This window comes from Argopecten irradians, chromosome 3, assembly GCF_041381155.1.
Source record: "Argopecten irradians isolate NY chromosome 3, Ai_NY, whole genome shotgun sequence".
In the NCBI taxonomy this organism is placed as follows: Eukaryota; Metazoa; Mollusca; class Bivalvia; order Pectinida; family Pectinidae; genus Argopecten; species Argopecten irradians.
Window position 1 is genome coordinate 68,596,902 of NC_091136.1, and position 22,437 is coordinate 68,619,338.

Sequence of the window (22,437 nt, forward strand, 5' to 3'; positions counted from 1 at the left end):
CTCCAGCGGAGTACCACAGACTTCAGCCGTAAGTCTACCATCGGAGTACCGCAGACTTCAGCCGTAAGTCTACCATCGGAGTACCACAGACTTCAGCCGTAAGTCTATAGTACCACAGTCTCAGCCATGATAATGTATTTAGATCTATCAGTAAGATGACTCCAGTGGAGTACCGCAGACTTCAGCCGTAAGTCTACCATCGGAGTACCGCAGACTTCAGCCGTAAGTATATAGTACCACAGTCTCAGCCATGATAATGTATTTAGATCTATCAGTAAGATAACTCCAGCGGAGTACCGCAGACTTCAGCCGTAAGTCTACCATCGGAGTACCACAGACTTCAGCCATAAGTCTACCATCAGAGTACCGCAGACTTCAGCTGTAAGTCTATAGTACCACAGTCTCAGCCATGATAATGTATTTAGATCTATCAGTAAGATAACTCCAGCGGAGTACCGCAGACTCAGCCGTAAGTCTACCATCGGAGTACCGCAGACTTCAGCCGTAAGTCTATAGTACCACAGTCTCAGCCATGATAATGTATTTAGATCTATCAGTAAGATAACTCCAGCGGAGTACCACAGACTTCAGCCGTAAGTCTATAGTACCACAGTCTCAGCCATGATAATGTATTTAGATCTATCAGTAAGATGACTCCAGCGGAGTACCGCAGACTTCAGCCGTAAGTCTACCATCGGAGTACCGCAGACTTCAGCCGTAAGTCTATAGTACCACAGTCTCAGCCATGATAATGTATTTAGATCTATCAGTAAGATAACTCCAGCGGAGTACCGCAGACTTCAGCCGTAAGTCTACCATCGGAGTACCACAGACTTCAGCCGTAAGTCTATAGTACCACAGTCTCAGCCATGATAATGTATTTAGATCTATCAGTAAGATGACTCCAGCGGAGTACCGCAGACTTCAGCCGTAAGTCTATAGTACCACAGTCTCAGCCATGATAATGTATTTAGATCTATCAGTAAGATAACTCCAGCGGAGTACCGCAGACTTCAGCCGTAAGTCTACCATCGGAGTACCACAGACTTCAGCCGTAAGTCTACCATCGGAGTACCACAGACTTCAGCCGTAAGTCTACCATCGGAGTACCACAGACTTCAGCCGTAAGTCTACCATCGGAGTACCGCAGACTTCAGCCGTAAGTCTACCATCGGATACCACAGACTTCAGCCGTAAGTCTATAGTACCACAGTCTCAGCCATGATAATGTATTTAGATCTATCAGTAAGATAACTCCAGCGGAGTACCACAGACTTCAGCCGTAAGTCTACCATCGGAGTACCACAGACTTCAGCCGTAAGTCTACCATCGGAGTACCACAGACTTCAGCCGTAAGTCTATAGTACCACAGTCTCAGCCATGATAATGTATTTAGATCTATCAGTAAGATAACTCTATCGGAGTACCGCAGACTTCAGCCGTAAGTCTACCATCGGAGTACCACAGACTTCAGCCGTAAGTCTATAGTACCACAGTCTCAGCCATGATAATGTATTTAGATCTATCAGTAAGATAACTCTATCGGAGTACCGCAGACTTCAGCCGTAAGTCTACCATCGGAGTACCACAGACTTCAGCTGTAAGTCTATAGTACCACAGTCTCAGCCATGATAATGTATTTAGATCTATCAGTAAGATGACTCCAGCGGAGTACCGCAGACTTCAGCCGTAAGTCTATAGTACCACAGTCTCAGCCATGATAATGTATTTAGATCTATCAGTAAGATGACTCCAGTGGAGTACCGCAGACTTCAGCTGTAAGTCTATAGTACCACAGTCTCAGCCATGATAATGTATTTAGATCTATCAGTAAGATGACTCCAGCGGAATACCACAGACTTCAGCCGTAAGTCTACCATCGGAGTACCACAGACTTCAGCCGTAAGTCTACCATCGGAGTACCACAGACTTCAGCCGTAAGTCTATAGTACCACAGTCTCAGCCATGATAATGTATTTAGATCTATCAGTAAGATAACTCTATCGGAGTACCGCAGACTTCAGCCGTAAGTCTACCATCGGAGTACCACAGACTTCAGCCGTAAGTCTATAGTACCACAGTCTCAGCCATGATAATGTATTTAGATCTATCAGTAAGATAACTCTATCAGAGTACCGCAGACTTCAGCCGTAAGTCTACCATCGGAGTACCACAGACTTCAGCCGTAAGTCTATAGTACCACAGTCTCAGCCATGATAATGTATTTAGATCTGTCAGTAAGATAACTCTATCGGAGTACCACAGACTTCAGCCGTAAGTCTACCATCGGAGTACCACAGACTTCAGCCGTAAGTCTATAGTACCACAGTCTCAGCCATGATAATGTATTTAGATCTATCAGTAAGATGACTCCAGTGGAGTACCGCAGACTTCAGCCGTAAGTCTACCATCGGAGTACCACAGACTTCAGCCGTAAGTCTACCATCGGAGTACCACAGACTTCAGCCGTAAGTCTATAGTACCACAGTCTGACCCATGATAATGTATTTAGATCTATCAGTAAGATGACTCCAGCGGAGTACCGCAGACTTCAGCCGTAAGTCTATAGTACCACAGTCTCAGCCATGATAATGTATTTAGATCTATCAGTAAGATGACTCTATCGGAGTACCACAGACTTCAGCCGTAAGTCTACCATCGGAGTACCGCAGACTTCAGCCGTAAGTCTACCATCGGAGTACCACAGACTTCAGCCGTAAGTCTATAGTACCACAGTCTCAGCCATGATAATGTATTTAGATCTATCAGTAAGATAACTCTATCGGAGTACCGCAGACTTCAGCCGTAAGTCTACCATCGGAGTACCGCAGACTTCAGCTGTAAGTCTATAGTACCACAGTCTCAGCCATGATAATGTATTTAGATCTATCAGTAAGATAACTCTATCGGAGTACCGCAGACTTCAGCCGTAAGTCTACCATCGGAGTACCACAGACTTCAGCCGTAAGTCTATAGTACCACAGTCTCAGCCATGATAATTTATTTAGATCTATCAGTAAGATGACTCCAGCAGAGTACCGCAGACTTCAGCCGTAAGTCTACCATCGGAGTACCGCAGACTTCAGCCGTAAGTCTACCATCGGAGTACCACAGACTTCAGCCGTAAGTCTATAGTACCACAGTCTGACCCATGATAATGTATTTAGATCTATCTGTAAGATAACTCCAGCGGAGTACCGCAGACTTCAGCCGTAAGTCTATAGTACCACAGTCCCAGCCATGATAATGTATTTAGATCTATGAGTAAGATAACTCCAGCGGAGTACCACAGACTTCAGCCGTAAGTCTACCATCGGAGTACCACAGACTTCAGCCGTAAGTCTATAGTACCACAGTCTCAGCCATGATAATGTATTTAGATCTATCAGTAAGATAACTCTATCGGAGTACCGCAGACTTCAGCCGTAAGTCTACCATCGGAGTACCACAGACTTCAGCCGTAAGTCTATAGTACCACAGTCTGACCCATGATAATGTATTTAGATCTATCAGTAAGATGACTCCAGCGGAGTACCGCAGACTTCAGCCGTAAGTCTACCATCGGAGTACCGCAGACTTCAGCCTAAGTCTATAGTACCACAGTCTCAGCCATGATAATGTATTTAGATCTATCAGTAAGATGACTCCAGCGGAGTACCGCAGACTTCAGCCGTAAGTCTACCATCGGAGTACCGCAGACTTCAGCCGTAAGTCTATAGTACCACAGTCTCAGCCATGATAATGTATTTAGATCTATCAGTAAGATGACTCTATCGGAGTACCGCAGACTTCAGCCGTAAGTCTACCATCGGAGTACCGCAGACTTCAGACGTAAGTTTATAGTACCACAGTCTCAGCCATGATAATGTATTTAGATCTATCAGTAAGATGACTCTATCGGAGTACCACAGACTTCAGCCGTAAGTCTATAGTACCACAGTCTCAGCCATGATAATGTATTTAGATCTATCAGTAAGATGACTCTATCGGAGTACCGCAGACTTCAGCCGTAAGTCTATAGTGGTCTTCTTTGGCATAGTAAAACGAGTCTGTATTCATATCACTGTAAGTCGGGTCAGGTAACATAGCAATGACAAGCATAGTTAGGCGGATGAATATTACAATCAAAATGGCCCCTGGCTACTTCTTTGTTTACTTCACACTCCGAGATTTCATCAAAACAAAAACACATGTACTATGAGCTCCCCTTTCATAACAAACACAAACCATATGTACCACAACACACAAAAGGTTCTATAAATAATATAAACCTTTAAAAAAAAATAACATTTTTCCGACACATGCCCATCATCAACATAAAAAGAATCGTCTGCTCAACAATCACGATGATCATGGAGCAAAATATGTCGGACACTGATGAGAGTCTTAAAGACATGGACATTGGTCAGTTCAATGTCCCTTTGCCGGATGGGCTCAGTTTTAGTGATGAAGATTCCTTTGATGAGTTGTTTTCAAGTAACATTGTTATTGAGGCATCCGATAATGCTTCGAACATAGAAATTGAGAAAATGTTGAGAGATTTGAGACAGAGTGAATACATCCAGATTCCCCAGCCAGGATTACCTGCTATGCCGGTGCCTAAGCTAAGATTTAAAAGTTTCTCAGAAGAAGAAATTGAAGAGTTTACCATATCCGCTCAAGCGAAAAGTACTCAAAATAACACTTTGTGGGGAATGAAAATATTCCAAGGTTAGCTTTGATCAAAGGTGTAAAATCTGCAATAAATAAATAAGGAGTTATAAAATTAAAAAAAAAAATCGCAGAAACCTGGTATCCAGCTGATAGTTCTCTCTCGGTGTTGTTAAAATTTAACCCGTGTAAAACGCCGGAACAGCTTCGGAAATTACAAGTAATTGCATCTTCAATTATATCGCAATCATCAAGTAATACCGATTACACAGGAGAAAAGTAATATAAACTTTGTTTTTTGTTTTTTTTCCCTGCAGACTGGAGTAACGAGGTATATAGGCATACCACAGATATGCATGACATCACTGCAGAAAACCTGGCAACCAAACTAAAAAAAAATCTGCTGTGAAGCTACGCCTAGAAATGTACAAAAACGAAACCAAAATTTGACAGAAAAACAAGCTGAAGAAGTCTACCATAAGAACACCATGATAAACATTAGAGCCGCCATCAACCGTCATTTACAAGACTTGAAAAGAGATATTGATATTGTTAGAGACAAACAGTTTAAACCCGCAAATAAAACCCTTGATGGCCTATTAAAAGTCCGAATGACAACAGGGGCATCCAGAGCAACAAAACACAGAAGTAATACCTGAAAATGACATGAAAAAAACCAGCACTTACCTGCAAGGGTCCCTTAATTCTCCTTACATCCTCCGACAGGTGGTTTGGTTTAATTTGGCGTTACATTTCGTTTCTCGTGGGCTTGAATTCCACAAGCAACTGCGGTTAGATTCATTTGCGTTTTCCGAGGACGAAAACGTAATTTTGTGACCCTCAGGCACTTAACTCACCAAAAAAATCACACTGGAGGTATTTCAAAATCTGAGGATGAAAACACACAAAAAATGTATGCTGTCCCGTCTGCTGGCCAGTTTTGTCCCGTGTCATTGTTGAAATTACTGATAGATAAAACTGACCCATCAGCATAAATGTTGTTCAGTCAATTTCTTAAGAATGCTCTTCCAAATGCAATTTGGTACACTAAGAAACCACTTGCTCCAAGAACATTCGTCGGTTTCATGCCAGAAATTTGCAAACACAGCGGTGTAAAGAAATAGACTGCATACTGCCTCCGCGCGACAGCTATTACAGCCATGAACGACTCGGGCTTTGAAGCTCGGCATATCATTTAATAAGATTTAATAAGATTTAATAAGATATTTTATGGACGCGGGCAAGTAACATGCCTCTATGTCCATATCTCATACAATGAAATACAATGAAATAATATCCATGATGTACAATTAGTAATTAAGTGATATCAATTATTAAATGAAGTTAGTTAATTGGCACGTCCGTAATCCATTTTATAGCTCCCCAAGTGGTTATATTTAAGTTCCAAATTAGCCCAGTGCTTGTCTAGACTTATCTCGAAATCTCTTATTGTTGTTGAGTTTATGATATTTTCTGGTAAACTGTTCCATATATCGATAGTTCTAAATCCAAAGGAATATTTCCGTATATCTAACTTGCAATGTTTTTTCTTTAATTTTTGCGAATGACCTCTCGTCCGGGATGCGGTATCATGCTCAAATATTCCAATGGTAGCCCTTTCGTCATGGAAATTGTTCATTATCTTGTATACATTTATGATGTCTCCCCTCAGTCTCCGGTAGGATAGTGAAGGTAAACCTAGTTGCTTTAATCTCTCGCTGTAGGGTAGATCTCTAAGCCCTGGGATTAGTTTAGTTGCCCTCCGCTGTACTTTTTCTATGGATTCGATGTCCTTTGTTCTGTATGGATTCCAGACGCTTGCAGCGTATTCTAAATGTGGTCTTACTAATGCTTTGAAAAGTTGTTTAAATGATATTTCATCTGTGTATACAAATGATCTTCTTATTAGTCCAAGAATACTATTGGCTTTATTGACTGCTTGTTGAATGTGTATAGAGAAATTTAGATCATTGTCCACATGAACTCCTATGTCTTTTTCCGATGATATGTTCTCAACATTAATTTTATTACCTCCTGCATCTGTCATGTTGTACTTCCGTCTTTCATTGCTTTTTCCTTTTATGGTTAGAACCTTACATTTCAGCGGGTGGAATTTCAGTAGCCATGTATTTGACCATTCTTGCAGTTTGTCCAAATCCGATTGTAAAGCCTTTTTATCATCTTCAATTCTAATTTCCCTGTAGATTTTGGTGTCATCGGCGAATAGGAAAGTATTTGATGTGGTATGTTCCGGTAAATCATTTATATAAATCACAAATAAGATCGGTCCCAAGACACTGCCTTGGGGAATACTGGATAGTCCTTTGATGATTTCCCATTCACTATTACGCGTTGCTTTCGTTGACTAAGAAAGTTTTCCACCCACTTAACTATTTTCGCGTTTATTCTATAACTTCGGAGTTTGGTGATTAATCTCTTATGAGGCACTTTGTCAAAAGCCTTCATAAAGTCCATGTAGACAACGTCTATTTCTCCTCCATGGTCCAGAATATCAGTCCAATCTCCTAGTACCATAAGTAGTTGTAGAACTGTTGACCTTTTTGCTATGAATCCAAACTGTTTAGCACTGAATAGATTATTTAGGTCCATGTGGTTGACTATTGCATCTCTGATTATCTTCTCCATGGTCTTTCCAACTACACTTGTTAGGCTCACCGGTCTGTAATTTCCTGCATCTGATTTTGCACCCTTTTTGAATATAGCCGTTATGCTGGCTTTCTTCCACGCCTTAGGTACTATACCTCCATGTAATGATTTGTTGAAAATTATACGAAGTGGTTTACATAGAATTAATTTTAGTTCCTTTAGTAATCTTGGGTGTATCTGGTCTGGACCAGAAGTAATACCTGAAAATGACATGACCCTGTGATTTGTTGCTGTCTAAGTTCCCCAGCAATTTCATTATTAATTCCTCGGTACATAAAAGTTCATTAGAGTCATGTATGATTGGTTTATTATCCAAAGTTGGCATATCTCCTCTAGGTTCCTCTGTATAAACACCACTGAAAAATTGTGCAAGTACTTCTGCTTTGTCCCCATCTAACACAGCAATTTTTGAATCATCTCCGTCTAGACCCTTCAGTTCTGAAATCCCTGTTTTTACCTTTCTTTTCGAGTTGATGTATTTCCAGAAACGTTTCGGGTTCCTTTTGACATTTCCTGCAATGTCTTTCTCCATATCTTGTCTCGCCTTCCTCAATGCACCCTTTACATGATTTCTGATTTTAGTATATTCTCTGTATTTCGACTCTGTTCTCACTTCTAAATATCGCTGCCATGCCCTATGTTTTTTGTTGATTTTCTTTCTAATGTTCTCGTTCAGTGGAAGGTATGGTTTATTATTTGCGTTGTGCTTGTTGCCTTTTATCATAGGGATATGTTTGTCTATACATCTATTCAATATTTCGATGAATTGTTCGTACATACTGTCCGCATCTCCTTTTAATATTTCCTCCCATGATATGTCTAGATCTGTGCGCATGCCAGCATAATTCCCCTTATTATAGTTTCCGCGGCTAAGAGTTACATTGGACTGTTGACGGAAGCATGTAAATTTGAACTTTAGTACCAAGCGGTCGCTGTGCCCAATGGGACTTTCATGGATGATTTCCCTGATCATTTCTTCTTTGTTGGTCATCACCAGATCAAGTATGCTTGGTTCGCTCCCAATTCTTCCTCTTGTATACTGCCTGACGTGTTGAGTTAGGTAATTATCTCTCAAACATTCTATGAACTGCTCTCCATTTTGGTCATTTACGGAGGTTGAACGGTCCCAATTAATCTTTGGGAAATTGAAGTCTCCCATTATAAGTATGTGAAAATATTCGTTCGTTGCTGTGACTGAATTCAGTAAATCATATAGTTCCTCCATATTTCTTGTGTCCGTATTTGGACTCTTATATATACAACCAATTAATAATGAATCATATTCTGTGAGTTTAATTTTGACCCAAATACTTTCTTTAAATGAAGATCCAGTTACACCTCCACAGCTTTAAGATTTTTTTTAACATAAATTGCTACTCCTCTGTGATGATTATTTTCATTAATAAAGATATCATACCCTTCAATACCAAGCTCTGCCTTGTTTGGCAGAAATCGTTTATTTTTTGGATATACATCAGTTACCCCGATGATGTCGATTTCCGTGCTGGATTGAAATACTCGTGCCTTCAGTTCATCATGTTTATTCAGAGGACTGTCTGCATCAGTATATATGCAATGAATATCCGTTTTCCTCGTTTGTGTGTTTGAATTTGCTGAATTGTTTCTTATATTCCCAGTTTTTGAACTATATCTTTGGCTGATTAGTTTCCTGTTTTCGTTGTCCGAATCTTCATTACTTTTCTAGCCCACGGCGGTCCTCTGACTTTGTAGGTGTATTCCCCCCGATGAATTTTCCTGCTTTTTCTTAGCTGCTTCTTTCCTTAGAAGCTTTTCTGGGTTTCTCTCGGCCTTTGTTAGGTCATTACATATTGATATCTTTTGATAATCCTCACTCTGTCCCGTATTCTTTATGTTCCTAAATAAGGCTTTCTTTACATCTAGATCTGTCAGTGGTACCAAAAGTGGCCTGTTCTTTCTTTCTTCCTCTGGAAGATCTTTCTGGAATTTACTCAACCTTACAGGTTTAGTAAAACCCTGATCTGCTTCAGAAACTGCCTTGCATAATAGTACCAACTCACTGACTTTTGAACATAATCATGTGCCATTCTGTCATCCTTTATTTCGGAGTTGGATTCTCCGATCCGGTATATCACTATATTGCATTCCCTGGCCTTCCTGTCTTTAATTTCCGACATAATGTTGGCTGTAACACATGGAGGAGTTTTTGTTTGTTTAGTCTCTTCTCCTGAATCACCCGCAGTGACACTTCACACTTCTCCATTATCGCTCGGCATTTCTCCTCAATCTTCAGATCTGTAATGATGTGCTTCTTCACTATCAGTCTGCAGTTTGAGCAGAACCATATAGAGTCCGACTCTTGCAGCCATTTATACTCCTTATCTGATTTCCCGAGGCATTTTATGCAATGGTGTGACTGACATCGTTCACACTCCAGGACTTTATTGTTTATCGCCAGCGAAAACGAAATTGCATTCAATGCATTTCCATGCTTCGTCCTCTTCATTTGAATCTCCTGGTATATCGAAATTTAGCACGAAGTTGGGATCCGTTTTCAAGACGCTCTTCTGTTGAGATTTTGACCTCGATTTCCTCGGCTTCTTTGACGCATCGTCAAGGACGCCGCCGCCATCTTTGTTTCCCTTTGTTTTACCAGCCATGTCCTTATCTTCTTCGCCGTTGATACCAACGGTTGATTATGTTGGAAAAAACTTTTTCTTTGTGTCCAAATGTGTCTTACCGATATGTACATACAATTTTTGCCGAAACTTTTGCTTCAGACATCGATAAATTATCACTTTAATGTGCACATCGCGGGAGCGTCAGACAATTATGTCCGTCTCCCTTGACACCGGAAGTAGTATCTTGTATCATGTTCATGTCTGGACACAGGTCAGAAGCTGCTATACGATCCTACAATCGAACATGTTCTGATCAACAAAATAAGTCGTTGTCAAATACACTGTCTTGCTTGGCATCTGGCGAAACTCCACAAAATTCAGTTTCAAATTTGAAAATCGTCCCACGACCACGTGTGTTACAACCTTCCCACACAGTCACACCTAATCTTGACGAAGTTAGGTCTAGTATTAACCTGATGCCGAATGTCGGTGCCTTGGATGAAAAAAAAACCTCGTCCGTTATGTCTAATTATACTTCCACGGGGATGCTAACTAACTCCGTACTCCACCGATGCACATTTAACTTTTCCAACTGACGAATCCAGCTCGTTTTACAAATGGCGTGTCTGCAGTGTCTGACGCCGCTTCACAGTAACAGTGTTATCAATGCGCGGACTTGCAGACAGGTTTGAAAATGATAACACAGCGACGTATTAAAAGGCTTTTAATTCACTTTTGGAAACGATTAAATGTTTGAAGAAAAACAAATTGTGTCGAAATTTTAGGTCACCTGAGACAAAGTCTCAAGTGACCTATTCTAATCGCCTTTTATCCGTCGTCGTGCGTCGTCCTTCGTGCGTCGTATGTCCATGAACAATTTACGTTTTCCACTTTCTCCAAAACTGCTGAAGCAATTTCAATGAAATTTTGCACAAACCTTCTAAGGTATAAGGCGAATCAAAATTGTGAATTATATGGTCCCCAGCCCACAGGGGGCTGTGGGAGGGGCCAAAAGGGGTAAAATTGAGTAAAATTTCAAAAATCTTCTTCTCTACTCACAGATGTGGTAGAATCAAATACTCTTCATAGATAGAAAGGTCTTAAGGTCCTTTACAAAAATTGTGAATTATATGACCCTGGGGTCTCTAGTTTCCCCCTGGGTAGGGGGTTAAGTTTACTATAGTTTATATTGGGAAAACACATTTTTGCGCATTATTTGGTCATTTGTAATAGGAAATGAGTCAAATGTTGTCAGAATTATCAGTATAACAAATTTTCAATGACTGACCCCCAGGGGCCTTAGGGGCGGGGTCAAAATGGGTCAAATAGGCTAAAACTTCAAAAATCTTCTTCTGAAATTCTGGAAATGGTAGAATCAAATACTCTTCATAAATCGAAAGGTCTTAAGGTCTTTTACAAAAATTGTGAATTATATGACCCTGGGGTCTCACGTTTCCTCCCTGGGGAGGGGGTCAAGTTTACTATAGTTTATATAGGGAAAACACATTTATGAGCATATTTTACTCAATTTTCATTGGAAACGAGTCAAACTTGGTTAGAATTATTAGCCTGAGATAGCAATTTAATATCATATCCATATTTGTCCAGGCCCCCTGGGGGCAGAGAGGCGGGGCCAAAAAATGTCAAATAGGCTAAAACTTCAAAAATATTCTTATAAAATTCTGGAAATGGTATAAACAAATACACTTTATAGATGAAAAGGTCTTAAAGTTTGTTTATAAAAATTGTAAATTATATGACCCTGGGGTCTCTAGTTTCCCCCTGGCCGACCCCCTGGGGGCAGAGGGGCGAGGCTAAAAAAGGGTCAAATAGGCTAAAACTTCAAAAATCTTCTAAAATTCTGGATATAGTAGAATCAAATAATTATAGAAGATGTTTTATAAAAATTGTGAATTATATGACCTTGGGGTCTCACTTTACCCCCTGGAGAGCGGTCAAGTTTACATAGTTTATATAGGAAAAACATATTTGTGAACATTATTTGCCCAATTTTTGTAGGAAATGAGTCATACTTGATTAGAATTATTAGCCTAAGATATAGCATTTTAACATCCATATCCGTCCTCGATGACCCCCTGGGGGACCAGAGGGGCAGGACCAAACAGGGTCAAAATGATTAAAATTTCAAAAAATACCTCTAAATTCACAGGTTTGATGGAAGCAAATACTCTTCATAGTCTAAAAAGTCAAATTTATAAATCACTGACCAACTTCAAGGCCCAGCATATGGTGTTTTTATGTCTTTAATTTGTTTCATTATTTGTTTCATTATATATTCTAACTCAGGTGACAGTTAAGGCCCATGGGCCTCTTGTTATTATTTAAAACTCGAATGAAATAAAAATTTTACGTAAATCGTAACAAAAACCCAGGGATTATATTTACCTAGTTCCAGTAGCTGCATAGACTACCGTAGCTACTCAACTTAGCAATCAATATATTGTTTCAAAACCATTAAAATAGCTACTTTAGAGGGCAAAAAATGTAAATATAAGGATTGAAAAGCGTTTTAATTGTGTTTACGGTGGTATGAATGCAATGTGGATACAGTCATATTATACATGTAGTGCTAACGCGCTACATTAAATATGACTGTATCCACATTGCATTCATACCACCGTAAAAACAATAAAAACGCTTTTCAATCCTTATGTATTTAGATCTATCAGTAAGATGACTCCAGTGGAGTACCGCAGACTTCAGCCGTAAGTCTACCATCGGAGTACCGCACACTTCAGCCGTAAGTCTACCATCGGAGTACCACAGACTTCAGCCGTAAGTCTATAGTACCACAGTCTGACCCATGATAATGTATTTAGATCTATCAGTAAGATGACTCCAGTGGAGTACCGCAGACTTCAGGCCGTAAGTCTATAGTACCACAGTCTCAGCCATGATAATGTATTTAGATCTATCAGTAAGATAACTCCAGCGGAGTACCGCAGACTTCAGCCGTAAGTCTACCATCGGAGTACCACAGACTTCAGCCGTAAGTCTATAGTACCACAGTCTGACCCATGATAATGTATTTAGATCTATCAGTAAGATGACTCTATCGGAGTACCGCAGACTTCAGCCGTAAGTCTACCATCGGAGTACCACAGACTTCAGCCGTAAGTCTACCATCGGAGTACCACAGACTTCAGCCGTAAGTCTACCATCGGAGTACCACAGACTTCAGCCGTAAGTCTACCATCGGAGTACCACAGACTTCAGCCGTAAGTCTATAGTACCACAGTCTCAGCCATGATAATGTATTTAGATCTATCAGTAAGATAACTCCAGCAGAGTACCACAGACTTCAGCCGTAAGTCTACCATCGGAGTACCACAGACTTCAGCCGTAAGTCTACCATCGGAGTACCGCAGACTTCAGCCGTAAGTCTACCATCGGAGTACCACAGACTTCAGCCGTAAGTCTATAGTACCACAGTCTCAGCCATGATAATGTATTTAGATCTATCAGTAAGATGACTCCAGTGGAGTACCGCAGACTTCAGCCGTAAGTCTATAGTACCACAGTCTCAGCCATGATAATGTATTTAGATCTATCAGTAAGATAACTCTATCGGAGTACCGCAGACTTCAGCCGTAAGTCTACCATCGGAGTACCACAGACTTCAGCCGTAAGTCTATAGTACCACAGTCTCAGCCATGATAATGTATTTAGATCTATCAGTAAGATGACTCCAGCGGAATACCACAGACTTCAGTCGTAAGTCTATAGTACCGTAAGTCTGACCATCGATGATTATGTACCACAGACTTCAGTAAGATAAGACTCTTCCATCGGAGTACCGCAGACTTCAGCCGTAAGTCTATAGTACCACAGTCTCAGCCATGATAATGTATTTAGATCTATCAGTAAGATAACTCTAGCGGAGTACCGCAGACTTCAGCCGTAAGTCTACCATCGGAGTACCACAGACTTCAGCCGTAAGTCTATAGTACCACAGTCTCAGCCATGATAATTTATTTAGATCTATCAGTAAGATAACTCAAGCAGAGTACCGCAGACTTCAGCCGTAAGTCTACCATCGGAGTACCGCAGACTTCAGCCGTAAGTCTATAGTACCACAGTCTCAGCCATGATAATGTATTTAGATCTATCAGTAAGATGACTCCATCGGAGTACCGCAGACTTCAGCCGTAAGTCTATAGTACCACAGTCTCAGCCATGATAATTTATTTAGATCTATCAGTAAGATAACTCCAGCAGAGTACCGCAGACTTCAGCCGTAAGTCTACCATCGGAGTACCGCAGACTTCAGCCGTAAGTCTATAGTACCACAGTCTCAGCCATGATAATGTCTTTAGATCTATCAGTAAGATAACTCTATCGGAGTACCGCAGACTTCAGCCGTAAGTCTACCATCGGAGTACCACAGACTTCAGCCGTAAGTCTACCATCGGAGTACCACAGACTTCAGCCGTAAGTCTATAGTACCACAGTCTGACCCATGATAATTTATTTAGATCTATCAGTAAGATGACTCCAGCGGAGTACCACAGACTTCAGCCGTAAGTCTACCATCGGAGTACCACAGACTTCAGCCGTAAGTCTATAGTACCACAGTCTCAGCCATGATAATGTATTTAGATCTATCAGTAAGATGACTCCAGCGGAGTACCGCAGACTTCAGCCGTAAGTCTACCATCGGAGTACCACAGACTTCAGCCGTAAGTCTATAGTACCACAGTCTCAGCCATGATAATGTATTTAGATCTATCAGTAAGATGACTCTATCGGAGTACCGCAGACTTCAGCCGTAAGTCTATAGTACCACAGTCTCAGCCATGATAATGTATTTAGATCTATCAGTAAGATGACTCTATCGGAGTACCACAGACTTCAGCCGTAAGTCTATAGTACCACAGTCTCAGCCATGATAATGTATTTAGATCTATCAGTAAGATAACTCCAGCGGAGTACCGCAGACTTCAGCCGTAAGTCTACCATCGGAGTACCACAGACTTCAGCCGTAAGTCTATAGTACCACAGTCTGACCCATGATAATGTATTTAGATCTATCAGTAAGATGACTCTATCGGAGTACCGCAGACTTCAGCCGTAAGTCTATAGTACCACAGTCTCAGCCATGATAATGTATTTAGATCTATCAGTAAGATGACTCCAGCGGAGTACCGCAGACTTCAGCCGTAAGTCTACCATCGGAGTACCACAGACTTCAGCCGTAAGTCTACCATCGGAGTACCACAGACTTCAGCCGTAAGTCTACCATCGGAGTACCACAGACTTCAGCCGTAAGTCTACCATCGGAGTACCACAGACTTCAGCCGTAAGTCTACCATCGGAGTACCACAGACTTCAGCCGTAAGTCTACCATCGGAGTACCACAGACTTCAGCCGTAAGTCTATAGTACCACAGTCTGACCCATGATAATGTATTTAGATCTATCAGTAAGATGACTCTATCGGAGTACCGCAGACTTCAGCCGTAAGTCTATAGTACCCAGTCTCAGCCATGATAATGTATTTAGATCTATCAGTAAGATAACTCCAGCGGAGTACCACAGACTTCAGCCGTAAGTCTACCATCGGAGTACCACAGACTTCAGCCGTAAGTCTACCATCGGAGTACCGCAGACTTCAGCCGTAAGTCTACCATCGGAGTACCACAGACTTCAGCCGTAAGTCTATAGTACCACAGTCTCAGCCATGATAATGTATTTAGATCTATCAGTAAGATAACTCTATCGGAGTACCGCAGACTTCAGCCGTAAGTCTACCATCGGAGTACCACAGACTTCAGCCGTAAGTCTACCATCGGAGTACCACAGACTTCAGCCGTAAGTCTATAGTACCACAGTCTGACCCATGATAATTTATTTAGATCTATCAGTAAGATGACTCCAGCGGAGTACCACAGACTTCAGCCGTAAGTCTACCATCGGAGTACCACAGACTTCAGCCGTAAGTCTGTAGTACCACAGTCTCAGCCATGATAATGTATTTAGATCTATCAGTAAGATGACTCCAGCGGAGTACCACAGACTTCAGCCGTAAGTCTACCATCGGAGTACCACAGACTTCAGCCGTAAGTCTATAGTACCACAGTCTCAGCCATGATAATGTATTTAGATCTATCAGTAAGATGACTCCAGCGGAGTACCGCAGACTTCAGCCGTAAGTCTACCATCGGAGTACCACAGACTTCAGCCGTAAGTCTATAGTACCACAGTCTCAGCCATGATAATGTATTTAGATCTATCAGTAAGATGACTCTATCGGAGTACCGCAGACTTCAGCCGTAAGTCTATAGTACCACAGTCTCAGCCATGATAATGTATTTAGATCTATCAGTAAGATGACTCTATCGGAGTACCACAGACTTCAGCCGTAAGTCTATAGTACCACAGTCTCAGCCATGATAATGTATTTAGATCTATCAGTAAGATAACTCCAGCGGAGTACCGCAGACTTCAGCCGTAAGTCTACCATCGGAGTACCACAGACTTCAGCCGTAAGTCTATAGTACCACAGTCTCAGCCATGATAATGTATTTAGATCTATCAGTAAGATAACTCTATCGGAGTACCGCAGACTTCAGCCGTAAGTCTATAGTACCACAGTCTCAGCCATGATAATGTATTTAGATCTATCAGTAAGATGACTCCAGTGGAGTACCGCAGACTTCAGCCGTAAGTCTACCATCGGAGTACCACAGACTTCAGCCGTAAGTCTATAGTACCACAGTCTCAGCCATGATAATGTATTTAGATCTATCAGTAAGATGACTCTATCGGAGTACCGCAGACTTCAGCAGTAAGTCTACCATCGGAGTACCACAGACTTCAGCCGTAAGTCTACCATCGGAGTACCACAGACTTCAGCCGTAAGTCTACCATCGGAGTACCACAGACTTCAGCCGTAAGTCTACCATCGGAGTACCACAGACTTCAGCCGTAAGTCTACCATCGGAGTACCACAGACTTCAGCCGTAAGTCTATAGTACCACAGTCTGACCCATGATAATGTATTTAGATCTATCAGTAAGATGACTCTATCGGAGTACCGCAGACTTCAGCCGTAAGTCTATAGTACCCAGTCTCAGCCATGATAATGTATTTAGATCTATCAGTAAGATAACTCCAGCGGAGTACCACAGACTTCAGCCGTAAGTCTACCATCGGAGTACCACAGACTTCAGCCGTAAGTCTACCATCGAGTACCGCAGACTTCAGCCGTAAGTCTACCCATCGACTTCAGCCGTAAGTCTATAGTACCACAGTCTCAGCCATGATAAATGTATTTAGATTATCAGTGACCTTCAAGTAAGTCTACCATCGGAGTACCACAGACTTCAGCCGTAAGTCTATAGTACCACAGTCTCAGCCATGATAATGTATTTAGATCTATCAGTAAGATAACTCCATCGGAGTACCGCAGACTTCAGCCGTAAGTCTACCATCGGAGTACCACAGACTTCAGCCGTAAGTCTATAGTACCACAGTCTCAGCCATGATAATGTATTTAGATCTATCAGTAAGATAATCTATCGGAGTACCGCAGACTTCAGCCGTAAGTCTACCATCGGGAGTACCACAGACTTCAGCCGTAAGTCTATAGTACCACAGTCTCAGCCATGATAATGTATTTATATCTATCAGTAAGATGACTCCAGCGGAATACCACAGACTTCAGCCGTAAGTCTATAGTACCACAGTCTGACCCATGATAATGTATTTAGATCTATCAGTAAGATGACTCCTCCAGCGGAGTACCGCAGACTTCAGCCGTAAGTCTATAGTACCACAGTCTCAGCCATGATAATGTATTTAGATCTATCAGTAAGATGACTCCAGCGGAGTACCACAGACTTCAGCCGTAAGTCTACCATCGGAGTACCACAGACTTCAGCCGTAAGTCTATAGTACCACAGTCTCAGCCATGATAATTTATTTAGATCTATCAGTAAGATAACTCCAGCAGAGAGTACCGCAGACTTCAGCCGTAAGTCTACCATCGGAGTACCACAGACTTCAGCCGTAAGTCTGTAGTACCACAGTCTCAGCCATGATAATGTATTTAGATCTATCAGTAAGATGACTCCAGCGGAGTACCACAGACTTCAGCCGTAAGTCTAACCATCGGAGTACCACAGACTTCAGCCGTAAGTCTATAGTACCACAGTCTCAGCCATGATAATGTATTTAGATCTATCAGTAAGATGACTCCAGCGGAGTACCGCAGACTTCAGCCGTAAGTCTACCATCGGAGTACCACAGACTTCAGCCGTAAGTCTATAGTACCACAGTCTCAGCCATGATAATGTATTTAGATCTATCAGTAAGATGACTCCATCGGAGTACCGCAGACTTCAGCCGTAAGTCTATAGTACCACAGTCTCAGCCATGATAATGTATTTAGATCTATCAGTAAGATGACTCCAGCGGAGTACCACAGACTTCAGCCGTAAGTCTACCATCGGAGTACCACAGACTTCAGCCGTAAGTCTATAGTACCACAGTCTCAGCCATGATAATGTATTTAGATCTATCAGTAAGATGACTCCAGTGGAGTACCGCAGACTTCAGCCGTAAGTCTATAGTACCACAGTCTCAGCCATGATAATGTATTTAGATCTATCAGTAAGATAACTCTATCGGAGTACCGCAGACTTCAGCCGTAAGTCTACCATCGGAGTACCACAGACTTCAGCCGTAAGTCTATAGTACCACAGTCTCAGCCATGATAATGTATTTAGATCTATCAGTAAGATGACTCCAGCGGAAGTACCACAGACTTCAGCCGTAAGTCTATAGTACCACAGTCTGACCCATGATAATGTATTTAGATCTATCAGTAAGATGAACTCCAGCGGAGTACCGCAGACTTCAGCCGTAAGTCTATAGTACCACAGTCTCAGCCATGATAATGTATTTAGATCTATCAGTAAGATGACTCCAGCGGAGTACCACAGACTTCAGCCGTAAGTCTACCATCGGAGTACCACAGACTTCAGCCGTAAGTCTATAGTACCACAGTCTCAGCCATGATAATTTATTTAGATCTATCAGTAAGATAACTCCAGCAGAGTACCGCAGACTTCAGCCGTAAGTCTACCATCGGAGTACCACAGACTTCAGCCGTAAGTCTACCATCGGAGTACCACAGACTTCAGCCGTAAGTCTACCATCGGAGTACCACAGACTTCAGCCGTAAGTCTACCATCGGAGTACCACAGACTTCAGCGTAAGTCTATAGTACCACAGTCTGACCCATGATAATGTATTTAGATCTATCAGTAAGATGACTCTATCGGAGTACCGCAGACTTCAGCCGTAAGTCTATAGTACCCAGTCTCAGCCATGATAATGTATTTAGATCTATCAGTAAGATGACTCTATCGGAGTACCACAGACTTCAGCCGTAAGTCTATAGTACCACAGTCTCAGCCGTAAGTCTACCCACGGAGTAACCTTCAGCCGTAATGTAAGTCCATCGGAGTACCGCAGACTTCAGCCGTAAGTCTACCATCGGAGTACCACAGACTTCAGCCGTAAGTCTATAGTACCACAGTCTCAGCCATGATAATGTATTTAGATCTATCAGTAAGATGACTCCAGCGGAGTACCGCAGACTTCAGCCGTAAGTCTATAGTACCACAGTCTCAGCCATGATAATGTATTTAGATCTATCAGTAAGATAACTCCAGCGGAGTACCGCAGACTTCAGCCGTAAGTCTACCATCGGAGTACCACAGACTTCAGCCGTAAGTCTATAGTACCACAGTCTCAGCCATGATAATGTATTTAGATCTATCAGTAAGATGACTCCAGCGGAGTACCACAGACTTCAGCCGTAAGTCTATAGTACCACAGTCTCAGCCATGATAATGTATTTAGATCTATCAGTAAGATGACTCCAGCGGAGTACCGCATCGGAGACCACAGACTTCAGCCGTAAGTCTATAGTACCACAGTCTCAGCCATGATAAGTATTTAGATCTATCAGTAAGATAACTCCAGCAGAGTACCGCAGACTTCAGCCGTAAGTCTACCATCAGAGTACCACAGACTTCAGCCGTAAGTCTATAGTACCACAGTCTCAGCCATGATAATGTATTTAGATCTATCAGTAAGATAACTCTATCGGAGTACCGCAGACTTCAGCCGTAAGTCTACCATCGGAGTACCACAGACTTCAGCCGTAAGTCTATAGTACCACAGTCTCAGCCATGATAATGTATTTAGATCTATCAGTAAGATGACTCCAGCGGAGTACCGCAGACTTCAGCCGTAAGTCTACCATCGGAGTACCACAGACTTCAGCCGTAAGTCTATAGTACCACAGTCTCAGCCATGATAATGTATTTAGATCTATCAGTAAGATGACTCCAGCGGAGTACCACAGACTTCAGCCGTAAGTCTACCATCGGAGTACCACAGACTCTCATCGGAGTACCACGTAAGTCTACCATCGGAGTACCACAGACTTCAGCAGTAAGTCTACCATCGGAGTACCACAGACTTCAGCCGTTAAGTCTACCATCGGAGTACCACAGACTTCAGCCGTAAGTCTATAGTACCACAGTCTCAGCCATGATAATGTATTTAGATCTATCAGTAAGATGACTCTATCGGAGTACCGCAGACTTCAGCCGTAAGTCTATAGTACCACAGTCTCAGCCATGATAATGTATTTAGATCTATCAGTAAGATGACTCTATCGGAGTACCACAGACTTCAGCCGTAAGTCTACCATCGGAGTACCACAGACTTCAGCCGTAAGTCTACCACGGAGTACCCAGACTTCAGCCGTAAGTCTACCATCGAGTACCACAGACTTCAGCCGTAAGTCTATAGTAACAGTACAGCAGATAAGTATTTAGATCTATCAGTAAGATGACTCCGGAGTACCGCAGACTTCAGCCGTAAGTCTATAGTACCACAGTCTCAGCCATGATAATGTATTTAGATCTATCAGTAAGATAACTCTATCGGAGTACCGCAGACTTCAGCCGTAAGTCTACCATCGGAGTACCACAGACTTCAGCCGTAAGTCTATAGTACCACAGTCTCAGCCAATGATAATTTATTTAGATCTATCAGTAAGATAACTCCAGCAGAGTACCGCAGACTTCAGCCGTAAGTCTACCATCGGAGTACCACAGACTTCAGCCGTAAGTCTATAGTACCACAGTCTCAGCCATGATAATGTATTTAGATCTATCAGTAAGATGACTCCATCGGAGTACCGCAGACTTCAGCCGTAAGTCTATAGTACCACAGTCTCAGCCATGATAAATGTATTTAGATCTATCAGTAAGTATAACTCCAGCGAGTACCACAGACTTCAGCCGTAAGTCTACCATCGGAGTACCACAGACTTCAGCCGTAAGTCTATAGTACCACAGTCTCAGCCATGATAATTTATTTAGATCTATCAGTAAGATAACTCCAGCGAGGAGTACCGCAGACTTCAGCCGTAAGTCTACCATCGGAGTACCACAGACTTCAGCCGTAAGTCTATAGTACCACAGTCTCAGCCATGATAATGTATTTAGATCTATCAGTAAGATGACTCCAGCGGAGTACCACAGACTTCAGCCGTAAGTCTACCATCGGAGTACCACAGACTTCAGCCGTAAGTCTATAGTACCACAGTCTCAGCCATGATAATGTATTTAGATCTATCAGTAAGATGACTCCATCGGAGTACCTCAGACTTCAGCCGTAAGTCTACCATCGGAGTACCACAGACTTCAGCCGTAAGTCTATAGTACCACAGTCTCAGCCATGATAATGTATTTAGATCTATCAGTAAGATGACTCCAGCGGAGTACCACAGACTTCAGCCGTAAGTCTATAGTACCACAGTCTCAGCCATGATAATGTATTTAGATCTATCAGTAAGATGACTCCAGCGGAGTACCGCAGACTTCAGCCGTAAGTCTATAGTACCACAGTCTCAGCCATGATAATGTATTTAGATCTATCAGTAAGATGACTCCAGCGGAGTACCACAGACTTCAGCCGTAAGTCTACCATCGGAGTACCACAGACTTCAGCCGTAAGTCTATAGTACCACAGTCTCAGCCATGATAATGTATTTAGATCTATCAGTAAGATGACTCTAGCGGAGTACCACAGACTTCAGCCGTAAGTCTACCATCGGAGTACCACAGACTTCAGCCGTAAGTCTATAGTACCACAGTCTCAGCCATGATAATGTATTTAGATCTATCAGTAAGATGACTCTATCGGAGTACCGCAGACTTCAGCCGTAAGTCTATAGATACCACAGTCTCAGCCATGATAATGTATTTAGATCTATCAGTAAGATAACTCCAGCGGAGTACCGCAGACTTCAGCCGTAAGTCTACCATCGGAGTACCACAGACTCAGTCTCAGCCATGGATCAAGTTAGACTCCTATCAGTAAGCAGACTTCAGCATCGGAGTACCACAGTCTTCAGCCGTAAGTCTACCATCGGAGTACCACAGACTTCAGCCGTAAGTCTATAGTACCACAGT

At 42.1% G+C, this 22,437-nt stretch overlaps 1 protein-coding gene and 1 pseudogene across 5 annotated transcripts in view; both read left to right on the top strand.

The window, feature by feature from the left end:
- LOC138319422 (protein phosphatase 1 regulatory subunit 36-like) overlaps window positions 1-22,437 on the top strand; it is a 54,504-nt gene that overhangs the window by 13,533 nt on the left and 18,534 nt on the right. The gene's annotated exons all lie outside the window — the stretch shown is intronic.
- On the top strand, window positions 4,302-8,659 carry LOC138320164 (uncharacterized; annotated as a pseudogene).